At 36.6% G+C, this 23,241-nt stretch overlaps 1 protein-coding gene and 1 long non-coding RNA gene across 5 annotated transcripts in view; one reads left to right on the top strand and one right to left on the bottom strand.

Moving 5' to 3' along the window:
• Positions 1-23,241, bottom strand: part of HDAC9 (histone deacetylase 9) — a 955,850-nt gene that overhangs the window by 778,769 nt on the left and 153,840 nt on the right. The window lies entirely within an intron of this gene.
• Positions 334-23,241, top strand: LOC122233781. Of its 2 annotated transcripts, XR_006211509.1 has the most exons (5): positions 334-547; positions 2,360-2,501; positions 3,496-3,559; positions 4,408-4,489; positions 21,391-23,241. It is a non-coding gene; the product is annotated as an uncharacterized LOC122233781 (long non-coding RNA). The 2 variants fall into 2 exon arrangements; XR_006211511.1 differs by lacking the exon at positions 4,408-4,489 and having other exon boundaries at positions 21,391-23,240.

Below are 23,241 nucleotides of genomic sequence, written 5' to 3'. Positions count from 1 at the left end.
GTATTTGCAGTTATAAGCCAAAGAAATAGGTAAACATTATTAAAATGATTTACCCCAAAGTGCCCAATTTAGATGCCAGACAGTGCTCTCCTTTACTTTCACAAAGTTCCAAGCAGATCTCTTGTGACACTATTAAGGAGATGAGACCAGCAACATGGACTTTAGAAAACTGGAATTTGCTGCCTTGGAAGATGTCCAAACTATCCAGAGAATATATGCAGCACATCTCATAGGAAAGGCAAACTGTATAAGGGTTACTTCTTCTAAAAACGTCATCTCTTACATTTTGTGCAATATTCCTTTAAGCGTTGTCCATCTTTATTTACCTTGGAACTTTCACCCTGTATTATGATAAAAGGAGATTAAAATTCCGGGAACTATTAACTGTTCCCAAAAGGCACTCCCATTCTCCTGTGGCAACTTAATATATTTGAAGCTGAGCCCATTTTTGATTAAACTATAGGAAGACTCTGCCAGGTCTCTACTAAAATTTATCACTCTATTTCTCTTTCCTATCATCTGAAATGTTTTTTGAAGAAAATCAAAGGTACATCTAAAATAGAACTTTATTTTTAACCTCTTTAACCACTTGAAAAGAACAGGGTTGTCAATGACGCTGATCTATGGGTGAAGGAAAGAAACCAAGGTGGTCAGGGAGGCAGCTCAAAGTTTTCACAAAGTCCTTGGTCAGCTTTCATGTACATCAAAATGAAACGTATGGCCCCTGGTGACTGAAAGCCTTCACGGGCTTGCAGCCTCTTTCTAACCTCTCTTCATGCTGTGTGGTTGCAGGGGCTCTTCCTTTCCGAGTCAGAATTCATATTCCTCCTTTGTGACAGTACGGTCTGTTCAAAGTAACCCAGATAAAATGGGGTTCCTTCTAGTTCTTATGGCAGTTTAAACTATTTTAAAATGATGTTACCCTTCTGTTTGCAATAATCTTCATTTTCCTCCACTGTGCTAAGGATATTCTGTCACCTTTTATTTTAGTCATTGTCTTTCAGGAAAAAAAAAAAAAAAACAAGTGCCAAATTTGACACTTGGAAGTATTTTTGATAAATGAGCAATTTCCAAACTCTAAGTGAAAGGCTAGTGAAAAATCTTTAAGATACACTTAAAATACCCATTAGCAGGAGAAGGACTGTACCCAGGGTTAAAAATTACGGGGAAAACAACTTGTAAGCATTACCACTTAAGAAGCTGAGTGCCTAAGGCAATGTTCCTGACCACCACACAAGTCAGCGATTTGCCTCTGGAGTCTGTTCCACACCTCTCTAATAGGCCCAGAAGCTACAGACAATTAAGTATTAGATTATGTGACTCCCACTGCTAAAAGTTAGCGGAACATTCTATGGCTTTACCGAAAGTGTGCTGCTTTTCAGCTAGGGGTGCAATTTCACCAGCTCACTCACCTGCATCTATGTGCTACTTAATCCCGGCTTCCTAGCGTTTTCCTTTAATTGGCTCAGCCATCTTCTGCCCTCAATCAGCCTGATTTTATTCTTGGGTTCCTGGTGAAGACGACTGAATCTGAAAATTGTGGTGCCAAAGTCTTACAGCAGTGTCAGACATATTTATCCATCTAAAACTTCTATATTTAGAGGTGATGTCTTTCTGTGGTTAATGAAGCCACATCTTCGCAAGTATCTAAAGTCTACACTATTCTGGGGAAATACTAGAGGAACTACTCACAACACGAGAGTTAAGGTATGGCAGCCAGCATGTCAGCAAGTATGGTGGTATGGAAAACACACTGGCCAAAGAACCAAAAGACCTGACTTGGTTGCAATTTATTTGACCACGTCTTTGTAGGCAATGCCATCATTCTGTGCCTCCCTCAGTTGACTCATCTATAAACTGGGGATTAAGCCACCTACTTCAAACGGTTTTAGTCAGAGAGAAATGAAATAAGAAGTGGTAAAATGATGTGCAAATTACAAACGCTATAGAAATTGAGGGATTAGAGTATTATTGGTATTCTCAAATTCTAATTTCCTTATCATGGAGGCAGTAAATAGCTCTTAAGAACTTGATGATGTTTTTATATTAAAAAGTTAATTAAGAAGACCTTCATTAGCATGTGTAATCAAGTTCACTGTTCCAATTGGTTCACTGAAATTTCTATTGCTAAAATAACACGGAAGAAGCCACAATAATCCTGAACACATGTTAATTACACAAAGCATCAAAATGTATCAAGGAATAACCAAAAGATTTATGGCCATTGACACTACTCAACTCAGCTGTCTGCTCTTGATGATTTTCTGCCACACTGACTCAAGGATCCTATGCAACCTTCAACCATCACCTTTGATAAAAGGACACAGAAGAGCATACACTATCCACTCTTTTCTCCTAGGTCTTAACTCAAATATCACACTGCTTGGCATCATCTGAGTTCCTGACACTGAACAGTTCTAAAACTGAGTTCACTTCAATTGTCTATACTTAGAATTGCCTGTTCTTTCATCGGTGACATCATTCATCTCTCGGTCACCCAGGTTAGTACCTCATCCATTCTTTCTTCAAAATATTTCCATGAATTCTGTTCTTTTATCTGACCATTAACTCCTAGTGTACCTTTATCATCTCAAGTCTAGTAGGCTAACAGACCGATTTCCTTCCTCTTCATCTCAGAACTCCCATACCCTATTCCATAAGCAGAGGATTAATTTTCTTAGAAACCCCACTTCCAGGTATCACACAAGTAATCAATGCCCAGTGCCATGTGAAGCTTTTAAATCCCACTCTAAGTGACTGTCCTTAATTGAAGTCGCTCAAGAGCAAGATGTTTCCAAGCTTTAATAAAGTGCAGTTAGACTATGTCAGTAATATGTAACTAGATATCTCCAAATCAGTAAGAAATACTTAACATGGCGCTAAAAATAACTGCTAATCATGGCTTCTACAAATATGACTTATGTGTACAAGATGTAAGTGACTGTTTCACAGGGACTCATAGCAGTCAGTTGCCCTGGAGATCCCCAGGAGCAGCATAAACTGAGACGGCCAGCCTGTCAGAGATGTGGGATCAACATGTGCCAGCGAAAGAAGCAAAGGAAATACCTGCTAGAGTCTTAAGTGAGTCAAGATTAGGGTGACCAACTATTCCAATATGCACAGGACTAAGAGGTTCCCAGGACATGAGACTTTCACCTTTAAAACTGGAGGAATCTCAGGCAAACTGGGATAAGTTGGTCACCCTGGTTAAGACCATGGTGAGGTACACACCAAGGGGAAGGAGAAGCACAAAGCACAATCAGTCAAGTCAGGGAAGTCAAAGCCAAGGGGCAGGGAGCCAAGGTTACAGCACAAAGGCCTAGGACCACTTACATGGACCACATTTGGCCATACCTTCCTATCTCAAATGTTTTACCTTCCCAGCTCACAGCTGCACATGAGGAATCTTAATTCAGTCAAGTGTGTGAACTGCCATCTGACACTACATGGGGTTCCAAGTCTGTGTGTTCACTTCATCTGTTTGGTTCATTCCAGGACAAAATTCCAAGTGCATCCAAAGTGCACACAGAAAATTTGATTTTATAAGCCACAAACCCAGGTATGTATACAATGTAATCATCTTAATTTCCCTTAAACTAAACTAAATTTCTACTTTAAATCCCTAATTCCAGTTAATGGCAGACAACTTAATCGAGTCACTTCAAGTAAATGCAATCAAATTAGTGATTACTCAGTTATTTCTAATTTAAAGTCTGTCAACTTGGAATGAGACAGCCAGATCTTCTCTTCTTTAAGATCCTCTGACCCTTCTAGGGTTTCTGGGTTTGGAGGGTAAGACCTAGACCTTTTCTCAAACTTTAGCAAGACAAAGAATCACTTGGAGGGCCTGTTGATTACAGATCTCTGGGAACGGCCCCACAGTTTCAGATTCAGTATGTCTGGGGTGGGATGCTCAAGAATTCGCATTTCTAACAAGCTCCTAGGTGATGCTGCTGCGGTTGGTCTCAGGGACCATACTTCAAGAGCTACTGGCATATATTGAGGTCTTCTGGGTGATTCCAGCTCCTCGTTAGTTTTCTTCCATTCTCTGAATTGTCTCCCTGGAGCTTTGGATCACTCCATGTGACAAGAAAACAAATGCCAATGAGGGTGGAATGAATGCCTTATAGGTCTAGACTTGGGGATAGGTCAAATAGTGTAACAAAAAGAAACATGGTGTTATAGGAGCACTTTAACTAGTATCTCAAAAATTATCATTTTGCTACATCTGTAAGTGTTATATTGTCAGCACTGTGCATATAGCTGCCCTCAGATATATCCTACAGCTTGTTAAATGTTAGTGTAGAATGAAGGAAAATGACTTCACCAGAGTCTAAAAACTTCTAAGTCAGGCTTTACCTCTTAATAGCTATGTGTCCTTGGTTAAGTTTTTTTTTAATTTACCAGCTCTGTTTTCTCAACTATTAAGTAAGACTGATTCTATCTTCCCTACCATGGTGATCTCACAGAATATTTGCAAGACTCAAAGGTAATGTTTGAAAACATGCTTTGAAAATAATTAATGGTTATATTTAAGGTGAAATGTCTGTTATCATCCACATAACTTCTCAGTCTAAATAGTTAACTCTATAAAAATTAGATATATATGGCAAAACTATAGATATATATATACATTATACATATATAATATGTATAATATATATTTTTCATAAATATGAATACAATAAATATATATCATATATTACATTATAGTATATATAACATAATATATAATGACTATATATGTAATACACACATATACAATTTTTAAAAAATATTTTAATGTCTATTTATTTTTGAGAGACAGAGCACATGCAGAAGGGCAGAGAGAAAGGGAGACACAGAATCCAAAGCAGTCTCCAAGCTCCCAGCTTTCAGCACCGAGCCCCATATGGGACTCGAACCCACAAACCGTGAGATCATGACCTGAGCCGAAGTCAGATGCTTAACCGAATGAGCCAGCCAGGCATGCCTACACACATACAATTTTAACATTCGCCAATATTACCAATACTATCAGGCACTTACTAGTTAAACTCATGGGCAGTAGGGAACTGGAACAAATTGTGTACATGTCTTCCCAACTCCTCATTTAATGACATTAAGTTGGTGGCTTAAAATCAACAAATGCTACAAATTAGGACTTGTGTGTGGCCTGTTTATTTTCAGAGAGCTAGTTGTTAAACACTTACCAGCATAGCACTGCTTTAAAGGACATACTGGGCCTTTGAGAGGTACATTTCCAGTGTCCGTTTTGATAAAGCAATAAGCATGTATTTTTCTTTTCCCTTTTATACCACATAAAAAAGTTACAATTTGGGGGAAAAAAAGCATGTTAAAATACATACAAATATGTTTTACCAAATTCTTAACCTGCAGCAGTGATTTTCAGTCTAAAGTGGGACAAGAATCATCTGGGTATTTGTTTACAATGCACATTTGAGATGCGCCTGGGTGGCTTGGTCAGTTAAGCTTCCAGCTCTTGATTTCGGCTCAGGTCATGACGTCCCGGTTGGTGGGATCAAGCCCTATGCTGAGAGCGCAGAGCCTGCTTGGGATTCTCTCTTTCTCCCTCTCTGTCTGCCCCTGCCCTCACTTACACGCTCACTATCTCTCTCAAAATAAATGAAAAAACTTTAAAAATGAAATAAAATAGGGGCGCCTGGGTAGCTCAGTTGGGTAAGCCTCCAGCTTGGTCTAGTTATGATCTTAAGGTTTGTGGATTTGAGCCCAGCATCAGGCTCTGTGCCTGGAGCCTGCTTTGAATTCTGTGCTTCCCTTGCTCTCTGTCCCTCCCCCACTCACACTCTGTCTCTCTCTCAAAAACAAATAAACATTTAATGGGGCACCCAGGTAGCTCAGCTGGTTGAGCATCCGACTTTGGCTCAGGTCATGATCTCACAGTTCGTGAGTTCGAGCCCCGTGTCAGGCTCTGTGCTGACAGCTCAGAGCCTAGAGCCTGCTTCGGATTCTGTGTCTCCCTCTCTCTCTGCCCCACCCCCACTCATGCTCTGTCTCTTTCTGTCTTAAAAATAAATAAAACATTTAAAACATTTTTAAAAATAAATAAACATTTAAAAAAAATGAAATAAAAAAATGCCAATTTCAGAGCCTTCCCCCCTCAGTAATGTGAACAGTATGTCTGAAAAAGGAACCCGAAGTTCTGGGGGTATCCCAAATCAGTGGTCCTGCAACAACATGTAGATCTATGGATAAAACCCCACATTCTGGCTTTCAAAGCCATCTACCACCTTGTCACAAAATTCCTTGTCCTCATTTCCCTAGTGTATGCCTGTCCTGAATTGAAAAGGTACTATCACTCTCCTACAACACAATCTTTGGAATTTTGCTTTACCTATTTACCAAGTTGCCTACAATTGAAAGCTCTCCAATGTGAACCCTGAGTTGACAAGATAAAAACAGATTTCATAGCCTTTTATACTAGCAAACTTAGTAACTGTTTCAAGGGCACATGCTGGCAATGAGTCAGGACCAATTGCAATCTTTCATAAAGTGGCAGGAAAGGGGTCAAGAGAGAAGGATGAAGGTCTCTGCATGCATCATTCCCCCACACACTACAGAATAATGCTGAGCATTTTGCCTAAGCAATTTTACTTTAGTCACAAAATCTTACTATATAAAAATAACTTGTTTTATAAATTAGCTGTCAAATCCTTGGAGAAGCCAACCATGAACAATTTGTTGTTGGTTATATTTCCATTATTGTCACCATTTAATCCATAGTTTAGTGATTAATGGTTTTCTAAGAAAACTTGTTTGAAGTATAAAGAATGAAATCCGTTAAACCAAGTATGACCCGACAAGATTCATTTGTCTTGAGGGTCTCATCAGTACTGAAGCTGTCATGACATAATTAATGGTCTAAAAGATGAAACAGGACTTCTGTTCTGTCATGTCTCCTCTATTTAAGTCTTTAAAAATGAAAAATAATGAGTAAAGGTGTAAAACAAACTGTTTGATATGCCAAGAGGCAAAATAATCCCATTAAAATAATTAGAATTTCATCACATATTATTAGATACTGCTGTTTCATTGGAGAAAAAGCTCAGTCTGGGATGATCCTCTGATATATGTGGGCATCATTTATAACACTGCCATTAGGAAGGATATACTTTCTGAAACTTGATAAGAAGCCTCCAGACATGCTTCTCTCAGAATTAAAAGGCTGCTTTGGGCAACAATCCTTCAAAAGTTCTCAACTACTGAAAAAAATTTATTGTTTCTTCAGTTTAATTAAGAGCCTCCCACATATCTGAAAGAAGAGTAGAGAACTCAAAACTGACTCTATACTATGGGTCTATGATCATAGAAATTATATGTGCAAATAAACCAGGCTAGAAAAGGCAACAGAAAATGATAATAGTTGATTTGTTCAGAGATAGGAGATTGGGCATTAAATTTTCCACTGTGCAACAAATATAAATTAAGAATGCTAACAATAACTCAACCTGACTCTACAGCTCACTGGGTCAACAATCTGTGCCCCTGCATGGCTAACCATTATTTTAATCCAATCTGATTTAATGCAACATACTATTTTTGAGCACCAACTATGAGAAAGGGATTTTGCTAATAGCATGAAGAGAGACTCAAGAATTCACTAGAATCCATGCCATCAGGGACCTTGAAATCTAGTGGGGAATAAAAACATGAATGTAAATGACTATGATAAAAAAGTAAAATATGGAGTGATCTGGAAAACACTAGGGAAGAAGTGCTTAGCAAATAGGGAGATTGGTGAAGATTTTACAGAAAAGATAGACATAGAGAGAAGCCTAAAATTTCCCTAAGATGTGGAAGCTTGCAACAGTAGTTGAAAAGTGATCAGAGGAAGTATTAGAGACTATAGTAACAGGGGGAGAAATAATGAAGAGAGAGTAAAATCATACTGTGTACTAACTGTACCACAACCCTGGAGTCTTGGCTTTATAACCTCTTAGCGGCATGTTTGGCAAATAGCAGGCACTCAACATGTTTTGGTGGAAGGCAGTCAAGCCCCAGAGTAACTAGGAGGAATAATACTCCAACTAGGACAGCCATGCACGTGTAAGATTCTACTTAGAAGATAACTAGTGTTTTAAATGTGAAAGTGCAGTCTAAGTCTCAATTTATATGAATTTAAATGTCATATCTCATAATTATGATAAGCAAGCGGCACAAATTACAAACTTGCTCATTATTTTGTATTTAATGGAAATTAACTTGTTCTCATTTTGCTATTATAAAAATGTTATCTAATTTATCAATGTGTATCTTTCTATGTGTTTATATATGATTTTACATGTTGCCATCAGTTTTGATAAGGGAATAAAAGTATTTCCTTGAACACCTAAAGGATAAGAAAAACTCAGAGAATATTACATTCATGTCAAATAGTACTTCAATTCACACCTATAAGTAATAGTTCAATTAACAAATACCTTTGGAAGAGGGTACCTAAATCAAAACCAATAGAGTGAAAATACTGTATTTCCTTCTGCATCCACTTCTCCCATTCTCTAGCTTCTAATTCATACACAGAGGCTCTGGGTCCTAACCTACCATGTACCTATCGAAAACTGAAGAATCACTACTCTTATCATCCCATTTTAACCAGTACCCATTCACACTGAAATTAACTCAAAATGTCCTGATTTTTAAAGGTCTTTAATTGGAAAAAATTCTTTATTCCTAATAAGGAAAGGCATTTTCTCATTCTGAAGGATGCCTGAATACTTAGACTGTCTACTAAGCCTACTTTTGGCTGATTCTTAAGTGGTCCTAAGCACTAGCTTATACGGGGAGAGGGGCACAGCTTGTAGGGGATACAGTTTGATCTTCATAAAGTAAGGAGAAATTCAGATGCCATTTGCCTATTACCCAATGCATCAGTGCAGTGAAAAACCTTACACAACTGAACATAGCAGCCCTACTTGAAGCACAACCCACTTTAATTCTTGTGGGTGACTTGGGGAGGGAGGCACAGAGCACATCTCCATCAGTCACAATGGCTCCTTGCTCTTCTGGGACCCTGGCTAAGGAGGTCGGAAACTTTGGAGAATAGAAGAGTATATGTTACATCTGAAGTAAGCCTACATCACCCCAGCAAAGGGCTGTCTGCCACCAGGTCCCTTCCCTCTTCTCTTGTTCCCAATGGATTTTCCTTTACAGAGTATAAACCAAGCCCCAGCCTTCATCTCCTTTAACCTTAAGTGCTGAAGCTTTTGCTCAAGACTAAGATATTTTTAATGCTATTTAAAATTTCTGTCCTGCACTCTTTCTTATCTGGAATGCTTCCTTCTGCTTCCCAGATTATTTCTGCTTGAGGTTATGAGGTGTCTAACAAATAACTGTGTTGTTGGAAGGCACTGATTTCATCAATGGAGCTATTAACTGCACACAGTAAAAATGTTGATGACTATAGCCCTTTTGATTCAACTTTTAAAACCACTTCTAAGAGTTTTGTTTATTTACAGTCTTTACTTATGTTCAAGAGAAAATTTGAGATGGCTTGAAACACAAAAGACCAAAACTCATTAACAATGCTTACAAAACTAATGTCAAATAATAAAGAAGAAATAAATACGAAAACCCAGACTGGAGAACCCCTTTTGGGCATAACACTTAACTGTGGTTGCTCAAAAACCTATTGGGTCATTGAGAGTGATAAACACTATTCTGGTGCTATGATCAAAGAGGAATTTATTGCCTAAGTCTTTCTGTATAATTTACCAGGCAACATAATGAATAAGGTCTTTAACGGCAGTTTTCATAAACCATGCAAAGACATCTTGCAGGATAAGCTTCATGGGCATGCAACCCATGCAGCTGTACAGCACCCCAAGACTGGAAGAGCCCCACATTTGGTTTCATGTTCTGCTGTTGCTGTCTTGAAATTCTCAACTTTTTTAACAAGGGGTCTCATATTTTCATTGTACACTGACTGGGCACTGAAAATTACATAGCCCATCTTGACATCTTTCACACAGCTATCAACCCCTAAAGTTCTTGTTTGAGGGTATTTCTCCTTTGGCAATTTAAGTACAGCATTTGTGGAACTGATTCTATATTTTTCTGAGTATTAAAAATAAATCACATGGATATATGAAGACCCCCCCCCAGCAAACTCCCAAACTTAAGTCTTATAAATACTAAACATAAGCAATAGAATCATTTTATGTGGGGGAGGGGGGGGAGAAAAAAGTCATTATTTCTCCTTTCATATGTTAAGCTCAAGACACTTGTCAACAGAAATAATGTATTTACTGTGATGTTTTTTAGATATAGTAAGATGTCTTAGCTGTAAAATCTGTAAATAGACTTCTCATTTAAAATCAATCACCCAAGTATAACTTCATCAAATTAAAAATTGTGATCTCTGAATTGTGCCTTCCATTATTTTCCCTTGATCTTACTGTCTCAGGAAATACATTTTTAATGTGTTCATAGAGAAGTAAAATATCCTCAGGTGGCATTTTGTATTTTACTATGCCTTCAGATCTGTTCTAATTACTACCTACCAGGGATGGACTCTTAGCCTGTTCTTTATGAATTTTTGTGTATAGTTGAAAGCCATCTTTCCCATATACAACACATCAGGTAAAACGAAACTTGGAAGCTGCTGTTCATATGACTGATGAAAACTGCTTCTGCCGTAATAGCACATTAAGTCCAGCACCAGAACTGCTGCTGGAAGGTGCTCAACGGTACCCATGATCCCAGCATCCCTCCATTCCAGTTTAAACCACCACAGTCTTCCAAGCACAGAGACCTGTGTGCCTGAGGCTTAGAATCTAGGGGGCAGTACGTGCAATGGCATCACCACTTCACCACATACACGTGACATGGTGAAATGATAAAGGAAAGGACCAGGAATGGATTCAAGGATGTGACATTCAAACTTATTGAAAAATATTTAGTTTTATTATCAATTCAGAATGTGATTTAATAGGTGCAGGTCTATGCATGAAGCTAGAGATGGATTTACTGTGAATTAATGAAGCTTAATTAAGCTCAGGGCTCTTTACTTGCACAGTCACCTTTCAACACTTTTCACTCATGTTGTTATTTGTAATTTTGTATCCCCTTTCTTAAAAAGGACCCCAAAACTTTTAAGATCCACAACCCACAAAACTTGGGTCCTCCTCTGCATGGGTCATACTGACTTTTGGCTCTCCCCAGAGTTCTTCTCAAGAATGACAGGCTCACACAACTAGATGCAGTTAGTTAGCATTAATTCCATTTTACTAACTCATGGACTTACAACAGGACTAGTTTAGTAGGCAACAAACTTGATCCTATTCAGCCTGATTTTCTCAGACTACATTCTCCTCCTGAACTCAAAGTCTTAGTGATAGTTCCAGCCTTCCTTCTAGAAAAAGCATAAAGATAAGAGCTGGAGGGCACATGCATTTTCATATCTATCCCAGAACTAAACAGACACAGAGGGTCAAAAAAGAAGGTGCGTTAAGAAGGAAGAGGTCATCAGACTGCAGCTCCTTTTTTGAACCAGAACTTCTCACTTCTTGGTCCCACCCCACAGCCTGCTTGAGCTTTCTAGACAACCTCGCTGGAGGGAAGGAAATATAATTTGCCTTTTTTTCTCTAGAAGTATTTCCTTCTAATGTCACGGGTTTCCTTTATAGCTGTGACAGAGAACATCAGGATTGTTGTATGGGTGAAACTGTATTTTAGGGGATGTGATATTACCAGATGGTTTTTAATCAAAGAAGTTTTACACCTATCACAAGAATGCAATTTTAAGCTTCATATTCATAAGTTCATCTGTTTTATTTAACAATGAATTTGTCCATAAATTACAATGAAAGTACTTATAAAGATAATTGTTCTTTGTAAAAATCACTCGGAAACAATAAAAATCACAAAATCAGAATAGAAACAGTGAAATCTTTGAGTATTAAGCAGCCACCTTTATTCTATGAAAGTATATGTGACTAAAGGTGGGTGTAAAGGTGTTTGCAATTCCTTTTCCACCAAAGATTAACATTTCTACCAGATAAAGCATGGTGATTAGGAACTGCAAGCTAAAGAGATTCAATTCACATGGTGCCACTTCTAGCAAAATTTATTTTGATTTATTCTGGATAGAAATGCAAATAAATCTTTTGAGCACATATAGACTAAAGAAGATTGCTATGAGACTTAAATATAATTATTATATCACAAGAGAAAGTGAATAATATGTATTAGCACAGTGGCTCAGAAAAAGAGACATTCAAAGCATGTAATTCATCCAGTAAGCACTAACAGGTCACACTGTTTCATATCAAGAATGCAAACAAAAGTTCTTGAAATATTAGGAAAAATTCTTTGGAAGCTATTATAACATTACACAAAAGTTGTAAAAGTAATAATATGATAATATTTCTAATAAAAGAAAAATGACAGCAGGCAGCAGGCTGCATTGTTAGTTGATGCTGAGGGACCTTCAGCTGGGTAGTACAAGATTATCTTTGCAAAGAACTTTCTCACACAGATTTAGAAGTTTATCAGTCTAAATAGTCTTTAGAAGATACAGTCCCAGACTTTTTTTTGTGCCTAAGAACAAAGTTGATACAAATTATTATCTTTTGAAATGGTGCAGCCTTTACATAGTTGTATGTTGACAGCATCTAAGAAAAACTGGTTATACAATGCATTTGGGTATGACTACGTATTTGTAGCATGTTCACTTTCAGTGAAAATGTGTCTTCTCAAAAATAAATTTTCCTGTGTTCTCCCATATACCAGAACACCTGTAAGATATCAACAGTATCTTATAGTAAACAGTGAATTTTTACATGTTCTTTCAAAAAACTTTTAAGTCACTGAAATGATTAGATTCACCAGAAAACTAAAGAAAATATTTAAGAGTATTAAAAAGTTTCTATCCGAAGGTAAGAAGTCTAAATTTGCAGCTGCCCCAGCTTAACACAAATTTATTGATCAATATTTCAAATATAAGGTATTCATCACAGCTTTCCATGTATGCACTCAAGTAACCTTCTAAATATCTTTACTTGAATATCTTGCCCTCCAAGGGCAAAAGGCACAAAATTAGACTAATCTATGCATTCCCAACCTTAAACCTCCTTCCCTAACAGGTCTCTCCTTCTGTCCAGTTTTGCTTCCCTCCAAATTACAACCAGAATGATACTCATGATACACAAATCTGATTGTGTTATTGCTCTGCTTAAAACTTTCACTATGTGTCCAACTGCCCTTCATTCACCTGAATATGGTTCACAACATTCTCTGAGATTTGCTCGCAGCTCACATACCTGCAGCATTGCTCTCCACTCTTGGTCTCATAGTCTAGGCTGTGACTGACCATGCGAAATTGTTCTTAATTCTATAGACGTTATCAATAAAAGTCTGTCATCCTGACCCCAAAATCTTTCCTCAGTCCTACACGCGACTCCTGCAGCTTAAACCTCACTATCACTGATGCCCAAAACTAGCTTATGATCCCATAGCATTCCATACTTCCTTTCTCATAAACCCTAGCTTACCACACACTATTATTATTCAGAGGGGGAATGCTCTTTCCCACTTTTGAAGTTTCTCTCACGTGGGAGGAACACTACCTACTAGTGTGACACCCTTAGTCTTCCCCAAAAGGAGTGACTATGCCATGGTGAATTTTAAAAGGGAAACACAGTGTCTTTCTCCCGGGAAAAAAGAACCATTCTGCCCAGAGAGAGCATGTGCTTTGCTTCTCAATGCTATTAATGTCACAGGGGCCAGATGCTTCTCTTCAGAGGAGCATGTAGTTGCCCAGCCCTCCCAGAACATTATGAGTGTATTTCTCATAGTATGAGAAGGGGTTTAGTATCAGAAAGCCCACTTGACCCTTGATACAAGCTACTTAGTCTAATACTATCTGTATCAGTATAAACATGTTAATTTTGTTTCCCATCCACCGTACTCTTTTCTTTCATTTCTCACTTTGCTCAGAAATCATATAGGAACAAGGAGTGATTTCTCTTGGGAACACTCAATCCCCCAGATCATAATACCTATGTACTGTTTTTGGTAAGTCTATAAGATCTGAAAGATGGGGAAGAGATGTCTGGTTTACCGTTACAGTCCCTGTAACCTAGCAAGTGCCTCGCCAAGAGCAGGTGCTCCGAAATTGTTGCTTATTAAATAAACAAGTAAGTACTTAGATGCCATCCTGCCATCTTATCCGCTATTCAGGCACAACTATTACCTCCAGTTAGGTTGTAGCTACTCTTAAAATATTTCTTACTTTCAAATTCCATCTAACATGTTTTCTATCTAATGAATTTTAGACTCTTGACATCAATCTTTTTAAAATACACTTTAAAAAATTTTATTAATAGCACTCTATTGAAATAAATCCTAAATTGGAAACATATGAGCTAGCACATTAGGAATTCACTAATTTGCAGATCATTTTTATCCATTAGTTCACTGCAGAAAAATCACACATTTAGAAAACAGTTCAAACAGCAATTTCACCAGCATCTTAGCCTTAAACTTCACATACTCTAAATTTATCTTATCCAGGAACATACAATAAAATGTAGGCCTGTATGGTTAAATATAGTTCAAGGTAGTTAAAAAAGAGGCATGTTGGTATTTTGGAAAGTAGATTAATGGGTTAAAGAATTGTATTACGAGTCAAATTAGGGTAGATTAATAATTATATTTTGAGAGTTTCTAAAACTCTCATCTTTAATTTTAACATTTTTATTGAGCATAAGACATCTATTAATATTCTAAATGTGTTTGCTAATAAACTTTATAATATTATTATTTTATGTTTAAATATATTATTTTAAAAGGACTGATACATTGCTGAATATGATTTCATATTTAAAATCAAGGGACAAGTTTTCCCTTTGATAAAACAAATCTATTATTTTTTAATGAAACTTATCAGAAAAATATAAATCACATAATAGAATTATAATCTGTCGAGAATGTTTCTTCTTGTAAAGTATCTGTTATTTTAAGTGAAGACTGCCTGCATAAACTAATTTGTGGCAACTTCATTTTTATTCATTCAATTATATTTAAAAGTCCATGTATATGCATGAATACATAATTAAACGTTCTTGTAAGATTTGTCTCTAGACTTGAAGGAAAAAATATATATGTTCTCAAACTTTGAGAATTAGGATGCTACTGCATAAAACATAATGAAGGATTATATGTCAATATCCTTTTGTATTTGTGACAAAAGGGAAAACATTCCAAAAAGAATTGTAAAGGAAGATCTAAGTTGTACAGGACAGGAACAAAATGTGCAATAAGCAGAAGTCTTTGGCATGTATTTTTAAACAGGAGGTTTTGAAAACTCCAAATTTAGCTTCATAAAAAGAGGTAGTGCAAGTGTGAAGCATGTGGTCATTTTGGCATACTCTGTGTATAACTTCTCTCTTTACCTATATAAGGATATAATAAAGCTTCAGAAATGTGCAAAGCAGAAATCCTCCAGTTCTGTTTATTCACTTTCAGTCAGGTAGTAAAATATCCTAATGTTCCATGAAGAAATCTCCAAAATGCACTACTAAAATAGCCTGCTAAAGAGAAATCAACAACTTCTTTATTTAGATACTGAACAGTTTAAAGGAAAAGACTGGTGGGGCTTTTTGTTTTTTGTTTTTTAAGCCAACTATATCTGCAAGGATCTGTCAGCTTTACTAAATGTTCCTTGTCTTTATTTTGTTGCATGGTTTTCATACTGTCATGCCCCTTCCTTCCTTTGCAATCCCCCATATTCTCCAACTTCCTTTCAAGCCTTTTGGGGGGAAAGTGTCTCAATACCCTTAATCTTTTCCCATTTCATCCCCTCTTCATGATCCTTTCTCCCTTTTCTGACTCCTTCTGGCCTTCTTTCGCTATAATAATTACTTTATATTATACTTACATAGCCTCATATTTCTTTTACAAGTTCAATTTCTAAAACATTCTCCATTCACTTCTTCTTCTATAATCCTTGGCCACACTTTGTAAAGAAAATGTAAACTAAGGCCTCCTTTCCCTTGGTTATCCAAGACAGAGCAGCAATGTAAGGAATAGAAAAGAGTTTCTGCACGTGATGTGTGTGTGTGATGTTCCTGTGGCCCTCAATCTCGAGGGAATACCAAACTCTTCCCATAACCTACATGTATGGCAAAAGGATCGACAACTGGGGAAAAAAATCAAACTTGTTTGGATAGAACGATTTGTGCTGACAATTTAAATGTGAAATTCTGCCTATTTCAATGGTGCTACATGACTCTCAGTTCAGTTTTGAAAAACTTTGTTTTCTAAAATCGTTATGGTTTCAAATATAATTTAAAAAAATTTTTAATGTTTTTTATTCATTTTTGAGAGACAGACACAGAGCGTGAGTGGGGGAGGGCAGAGAGAGAGAGGAAGACACAGAATCTGAAGCAGGCCCCAGGCTCTGAGCTGTAAGCACAGAGCCGGGCGCAGGACAAACCCATGGACCGTGAGTTCCTGACCTGAGCCGAAGTCGGACGTTTACCCGACTGAGCCACCCAGGCACCCCTCAAATATAATTTTAAATGGTTTTCCAGAATCCATATCAACTAATACCTATGAGCGTATGAATGAAACTGGATTTTCAGATAGTAATAGTTCATTAAAAAGAAGATTTGGCCACCAACAAACTGAAACCATTCCTTCTTTTCTGACAATGGTATACAAAAAGAGGATATGAACTAACATAATAATCATAAAATGGAAATCAACATGGTAAATATCAATGACAAGTAGCATATACCACTGCCAAAATGGCACGCAGTTATAAATTTGAATAACCAACACAATCAAGATTTAAGCTAGGGATGTACCTAAATAAAAATGTCTGAGACCTAAATGAAGTTAACTGTACAACAACTAAAAAGGCTAATTAAAAGATGTACTATTTTCCTGATAGGATGATTAATACTGTAAAGATGTTAATAGGGCAATTGCAAACTATTTTGAAGAGAGATTTTATAAACCTAATTTAACATATTGACTCTCGAAGAAAAAGTATGTAAGAAGAGCTAAGGGGAGTTTTAAAGAGAAAAAATAAAGTAGAGTAATTTAAACAGTATGATACTAATAGAGAAATTACAGGTGATAATAAAAAAGTCTACAAAGAGACACATGTGTATATACATTTAGTGTAAGATTAAAATAAAATTAAACAGTTCTATTGCTCCTCACACTGTTAAAATGAAGAATTCCACAGGATTTATTATATATAAAAATTTATTTAAAAAAAAAAGTAGAAACAATAGAGGAGGCTTTGTTATTTGTTTGCATCAGAAATCTTGCGGTTTGGGAGGTATATGCCTATATTGAATTGTGGTGCTATCATTTAAAACTACAAACCTTGGATAAGTTGTTTATTCACCATCTATAAAAAAAAAAGGATTAATAGTATCTTATTCATTGGGTTGTTATGAGGATTGAATGACCGCATGCTCATAAAGTGTTTAGGTGTCTAACAAACTTTACTTGTGGTTTTTATGCTTAGCATAGAAACAAAAGCCAGAAAACATAAGAAAAAAGAATGACATATGTGAGTATATCAAATTTTTAAGGTTTTGTGCAACAAATATCGCAGTAAAGGCAAAATTCAAAGTATGTAATGATTTACAATATGTATCGAGGATATATTAAAAAGCTCTTAATTCATTTGAAAAATAAGCACCTTAAGAAAAATGTGGCAAATATCACAAGCAAACTGCTCCCCAAGAGAAATACAAAGGCCCCACAAACATAGGACATTTCTTTCAACCTCACTAATAATCAAAGAAATATTTTTTTTTCTTTTCTGATTAGCAAAAATTGATTATTCACAGTACTGTAAAAGAGTAAGGTCAAATAACTTTCTCATGCAATATTGATGAGATAATAAACTGGTAAAACCTTTTGGGGAGCAGTTTATGAAGGTATATGGAAATTTAAAGATGCATTACCTTTCCCTAACAGTTCTACTGTATGAACATAGCCTAAGGAAATAGAGAAGTACAAAAACAAACAAAACAGATATTTTTCACACTGTTATTAAAATAGCAAAACAAGTTAACAACCCATGAGGTAAATCTGTAATTACTAATGCAGAAATAGATCAATAGGTCAATATTCAGTAAGAAAAGACAAATTAAAGAATAGCGTATGCAAGGCACATGGGTGGCTCAGTCAGTTAAGCATCTGACTTCAGCCCAGTTCACAATCTTGTGGTTTGTGAGTTCGAACCCCGGGGGTGGGGGGGTGGGGGGGGGAGGCTCTGTGCTGTCTGACAGCTCAGAGCCTGGAGCCCACTTCAGATTCTGTCTCCCTCGCTCTCTGCCCCTCCCCCACTCACACACTCTCTCTGTCTCTGTCTCTTTCTCAAAAATAAATAAACATTTTTAAAAATTAAAAAAAAAATAGCATATGCAGTATGAATCAGTCCTATTTCAAACACATGTAGTGGCAATATAGGTTTGTAATTGCAAAGAAAAGTTCTGGAAGAATATATTTTAAACTGTAATCAGCGGTCATTTCAGTGGGATAAGATTATAAGAAGCTTTCACTTTTTAATTTATACTGTAAAGTATAGTTTGGATACTTTCTTACATTTGAGAATTCCTTTCATAAGGAAAAAAAGAGACCTTTCCATTTTGGAAAAAATAAGAGATTAAGAAACTCCTAATAATTACTCTGCTAGTTTCAGATTCTCACATAATTCTAACAGCTACCTGACTTTTTAAAACATTTTTTGCTTAGGTTCAATAAGGTCCTTGTCAAGAATTAATATATACCTAAGTGTTAACTTCCTCTTTAAAAGAACTGCAATTAAAAGAGATACTTACAATAGAATTCACAAGCATGTTTCTCAGAGTTTAACTTGCAAGTAACATCTCCATTAGTACTTGAAACCAAGAATTATAACCCATAGCAGGCAGAGCATTTAAAGAAATTTTAATAATAAGAAGGTGTCCAATTTAATTTGACTTTCAAAATGTTTTTTACACTTCAGAAACTAAGAACTTCCCTACAGCCTATAAAACTTGTGCTATGCATCATAATTTTTAGGAGGAGAAAAAGTAATTTCTTCTCATTAATGGTAAACAAATTCGTTTCTTTCAGAAGCTAGAGTTATACAGAAAATTCATAATTAGTATAGTAGAAACAAGATATTCTTTTTCATCATTGAAGAGTATTAGAATCTTCTGGAGATCAAGTACTTTACATTTTCCGTGGTTTTGAACAGTTTTACTAAAGCAAGCTCTAACTATATTTAAATATGGAAGGCCACCACCCAATTTAGTGAACAATTTCACTTCCTCAGGAAGCAGAGGAACAGCCATATGACTGGATATTATACCCCTGAGAAAGAATTAAACTGGATTCCTGCAAGAGAGACTAACTTCCCTATCTATCTCTCTATGGCATAAAAAAATGAACATTACTGTTCTTAGTTTAGAACTCATTCCTCCTGCCAAAAATTGTGCATCCCCCAGATTCTCTTAGGAAGCATCATGTTATACAGCAGAGCATTCTACACCAACACTCACCAGATGTCTAATTTTGAGAAAGTTTAGTGTACATATCTGTAAAATGGGAAAACATCACCTGCTTTACAGGGATGTGTGAATATTAAATGGGATGCTGAGGCTAATATTAATGCAAAATACAAAAAAAGGGGGCTCAAAATATGCTCAGAAGCCAGGATAACTAATAGTGAGCAGCCCAGAAAAGAAAAATGTGAAACAATAGAGTAAATGTAATTGTATAATTATAGTTACATGATTTTAAAAGCATGCATTTTCTTGGCCTACTTGAAAAATAAGGTGCTAAGATAAAAACAACAACAACAAGAACAACAAAGGAAAGCCACACAAAGGTAAATAACCATTAACCAACCACCTCACATTTAAAAAAAAAATTTTAATGTTTATTTATTTCTGAGAGAGAGGGAGAGAGAGAGAGGGTGAGCAGGGCAGGGGCAGAGAGGGAGACATACAATCTGAAGCAGGTTCTAGGCTGCGAGCTGTCAGCACAGAGCCCCACATGGAGCTCAAACTCATGAACCAAGCCAATCATGACCTGAGCCAAAGTCAGATGTTTAAATAACTGAGCCACCCAGGCGCCCCTAACCACCTCACATTTTAATTTCCCTTTTTTTTATAACAATAAATTCATAAAGGAACAAGAACACACCACTAGAAGTTCTTGAGCAAGAGAGAAGTGATAGATGCAGTGTTTGGACTGAACACCTCATTGCTGGGTTATCAAATTGACTTTCAGCATGCATCTTCATATCTGGATTGTGACAGGGGCACTGCATCACTTCTAGATGAAAGACTCTCAAACCTGAGAATCATGACTTCTCTCCTGCTCCAGGAGCTTCAAGTGATGATCTAGTATCTGCTTAATTTCTTCTGCCTGATAATCAAGGTTCTCGGTATTCGGATTACACTTTCCCTATTCATACTGAATCTCAAATACAGATTCTCTAGGCAAGGTTATGTCATTTTACTCCCAGCAAAATACCAGGTGGATGCCAGTCTGTGCGGGTGTTCATACCACCTCCAGATTTAGAACACTGCCTCTCCCTTAGTCTTGTGCAAGCCAATCCACTCTTCAAATCCACTTCAAGATCCAACCCTCCCCCAACAAAATCATGAATGTGTATGTATTATACATTTAGAGCCAGTTCCACAGAATCTATCACATCTATTCGTTTCCTTTTTATGTTCCTATTATTTGTCTATGACTTGTTTTGCCTGGCATGGTCACTTTGGAATAGAAAGTCATGGCTAATATTATTCTATTTTGAATCCTTTAGAAAACTTTTATAAGTATAATAACAGCAAATTTCTTCACTGGTGCAAAAAAACAAGTATTTGCCCATGCCTCCCCCCTCCCCCATCCATCACATACATTCTTTTTTTAAAAAATATAATTTATTGTCAAATTGGCTTACATACAACACCCAGTGCTCACCCCAACAAGTGCCCTCCTCAATGCCCATCACCCATTTCCCCCTCCCGCCCCCCCTTATCCACCCTCAGTTTGTTCTCTGTATTTAAGAGTCTCTTGTGGTTTGCCTCCCTCCCTCCCTGTTTGTAACTATTTTTTCCCCTTCTCTTCCCCCATGGTCTTCTGTTAAATTTCTCAAGATCCACATACAACATCACATACATTCTTGATCAAAATTATGGCATAAATTTAATATTCACCTGAAAATCCCTGAATTTTCCATTTTGTTTAGGTCTTGTGAAAATATCACTTTCCAAGAAGATTATACATTTCTGTAGTTATTCTTGTTGCTTCATCCATGTACCATGCATGCCAGGCATTATGTGTATAGCATATAATTTTGAAAACAATGCAGGAAAGGAGGCTTTTTGCTTCTTTTATTTTATACAGGTAAGAAAATGGAAATGAAAAGGGCCAACATCACAAAGCAAGTAAGGAACAGATTTGCCTGTCAAAAAGCCCTTCAGACTCCCAAGGTCTCCCTGCTATACTCTGCTTCTGCCTCGTCAGAAAACGTGTGCTCATGTTCCACCGCAGCTTACTGTCTCAGCCTCTTAATGACATTTGAAGTTTAAAATCAATTATTATCAAAAGGAAAATTTTTTGAGATCCAGAAAACTGTCCAGGAGGTTAATTTTTTTGTACGTCACTGTGAACACCAGTGATCCGAAAGTGCTGGGCAGGAAGACTTTTCAAGTAAAAACAGCCATGAGAATGCTGAGAGTGCCTTTCCTTTTTCTTTCTTTTCTTTTCTTTTCTTTTCTTTTCTTTTCTTTTCTTTCTTTTTTTTTTTTTTTAAAGACTAGACAACTCTCAATTATGCTTTTATCCCTGGACAAATGTTCCTTAACACTCACCAAATTTTGGCAGATGGCTGACAACAAAAGTAAAAAAAATGTATCTTTTCTTACTTTTAACCGATTATTCTAGCAAATGTTCAAACAATAAAATATAAGCAAGCGATACTTTAGTAGCCATCAAACTAAGTGATCAGTACCTTGAAAGTGCTTCAGTCATTTAATTATTTCCCAACATTTTCAAGCTCACTGCAGAACAGTCCCACTGTGTAGCCCTAAAGGAAAAGTCCAATAAAATACATTTTCAAAGAAAACCATAATATTTTTTAATGAGAATTACTTGCACCTTTAAAAGTAATTACAAGAAAGATATACTCTTAAACATCAAGAAAAAGAATACGCAGATTCAGAGATAAGGCTGTCAGAGTAATTCTCCTACCTTATTAGTAGTCCAAAAGTAATAATTAAAACTACAGTTAGATACCATGTTCCCTATAAGGCCCTTTTATTTTTCAAATATACTACGTAGTATTGATAAGCATAAAAGAAGCCAGACTTTTTTTTTATTATGTCAAGAGGAGCATAACTTTAATACAAATTTCCAGAGAATATTTTGGCAGTATATGTATAAAGCCTTCAAATGTTTATATGCCTCATCCCAGCAATGACATCTTTAGGAATTTATGGTACAATATTAGAGGCAAAAAAATTAATAAACAACTTACATTAGTCAAATACCCAAAATGACCTAATTAAAAGCAATATTAGTAGATTGGTAGAAATAAATTATGGCATGCTCACAGAATGGATGTCAACCAAGCAAATAAAAATCCTATTTTAGAACACTATTTCATAACATGACAATTGTTTGTGATGTGCCATTATGTGAGAAAAGGTTAAAAACAACATATATTCTAATTTGTTTTTTGCAAATGCTCAAGGTCATATCTGCATTGAGAGGGGAAAAATATAAACCACTGGAAGATCCACTATGTGTGGATGGTAGGCTGAAGACAATTTTATAACCTGAGATATGTGTGTTGACTAAACTCAATGACCCCCACCTCTGGCATTCACTTCCTTGTGCTGTCAACTCCCACACTGTATCAAGGTTGGTAAGGTGGGATCAAGGAGAAGGGACCTTATGTCACTTCTAAGGATAGTTCATAAAAGATATTAGAGCTTCTATCTTACTCTCTGGGATCACTCACTCTGGGGAAAGCAATCAGCTCTGTGGAGAGGTCTACATGGCAAGGAACTGAGACCTTCTGCCAACAGCCAGAGAGGAAATGAGGACTGTAACCAATAGCCATGTGAGTGAACCATCTTGGAAATGGATCCTCCAGCTTTGTTCAAGCCTTCAGATGACAACAGCACTCACCAACAGCTTGACTGCAACTTCCTAAAACACTGAGCCAGAAAAGCCCAGATAAGCCACTCCAGA

Source organism: Panthera tigris, chromosome A2, assembly GCF_018350195.1.
Source record: "Panthera tigris isolate Pti1 chromosome A2, P.tigris_Pti1_mat1.1, whole genome shotgun sequence".
Lineage (NCBI taxonomy): Eukaryota > Metazoa > Chordata > Mammalia > Carnivora > Felidae > Panthera > Panthera tigris.
Note: the sequence above shows the minus strand (reverse complement) of the source record. Positions and strands in the feature narration are given on the sequence as shown.